This window comes from Macaca nemestrina, chromosome 3 (genome assembly GCF_043159975.1).
Source record: "Macaca nemestrina isolate mMacNem1 chromosome 3, mMacNem.hap1, whole genome shotgun sequence".
Lineage (NCBI taxonomy): Eukaryota > Metazoa > Chordata > Mammalia > Primates > Cercopithecidae > Macaca > Macaca nemestrina.
Window position 1 is genome coordinate 78691765 of NC_092127.1, and position 1412 is coordinate 78693176.

The following is a 1412-nucleotide window of genomic DNA, read 5'->3' on the forward strand; positions in this document are numbered from 1 at the left end:
TCAGTTAGCCCAACATTAACATTTCCCAGAGTTTAGTGTGACAGCCACTTTGAAGCCCTTGTAAATTCTGTCACCTTGGATGAATCACAGCTGATTGCTTTATCAATGCATATAATTCAGATTGCTCTGAATAAAGTTGGCTTCCCTGAAGGACCCAAGATAACTTCATGAAATAAATGTATCACATCCAGTTAGTAGATGAGGCAAAGAACATTATTTATTTCAAAAGAGAAATCTTATTATTTTGTGGTAGAGTAAAAGCAAGACTGAATAGAAAATAAAATTGCTAATTAAGAAAAAGGAAAGGCACCTACACTCTTCACTCATGAAAAAGAAACCTAGCTGAGAAGACTGGCAGGCAAGAAACACCATGGACTAGTATGCAGGAAGAAGAATGTTGGAATAGAAAAGTTTATTAATTCTCTGAGATCTGCTCTTACTGAAGTGATTCAAGGAAGAAAATAATGAAATTTGAGCATCAGAAGACCTTCCAGTCTACTTGATGCATGAGCTCTACAGTTTTAAGAAGCAAAACTATAAAACAGTGTAAGAAGATGTATTTTTCCTCACCTCTATTTGTAATTTCATCTATTTATCCTTAAAAGCCACTCTTATAAAAGCATAAATTTTATACATATTTGCATGATAGGCACATTCACATATTGCTGTTGTGTTTTTCATTTTACAAGAACAATGTGCTTTCATTAGTGGGAAAATAAAAATGAACCATAGACAAGCAAAAGGCAGAAAATAGAAAACACTCAGAACTTCACTCACAGACCACTATCTTCAACTTTGTGTACCCACTTCTAAGGCCTATTCTTTTCTTAAAAATTCTTTAATTTTAAAATGCAGACATAAATATGCATTTCTACATGAACATGATCATATCAAACATATTTTTTCAATTTTTTCAAATGTTTTTATTTCAAAAGAGAAACCTTATTCCTTTGTGGTAGAGTAAAAGAAAGATTGAATAGAAAATAAAATTTCTAATTAAGAAAAAGAGGTCTAGGTGGCTGGCAAGATGGTCAAATAGGAACAGCTCCAGTCTGTACCTCCCAGCAAGATCAACACAGAAGGCAGGTGATTTCTGCATTTTCAACTGAGGTACCCGGCTCATCTCATTGCAAATGGTTAGACAGTGGGTGCAGCCCATAGAGGGTGAGCCGAAGCAAGGTGGGTCATTGCCCCACCTAGGAAGCACAAGGGGTCAGGGAACTCCCTCCTCTAGCCAAGGAAAGCAATGAGGGACTGTGCTGTGCGGAATGGTGCATTCCGGCCCACATACTATGGTTTTCCCACAGTCTTCACAACCCACAAGCCAGGATATTACCTCAGGTGCCTACACCACCAGGGCCCTAGGTTTCAAGCACAAAACTGGGCAGCCATTTGGGCAGACTCCGAGCTAG

General features: G+C 38.0%; 1 non-coding gene across 1 annotated transcript; it reads left to right on the forward strand.

Annotated features, from left to right (window-relative positions):
• The first annotated feature begins 447 nt into the window (after positions 1-447).
• LOC112427498 (small nucleolar RNA U2-19) lies at positions 448-527 on the forward strand. Its single transcript, XR_003019090.2, has one exon. It is a non-coding gene; the product is annotated as a small nucleolar RNA U2-19 (small nucleolar RNA).
• Positions 528-1412: the final 885 nt, after the last annotated feature.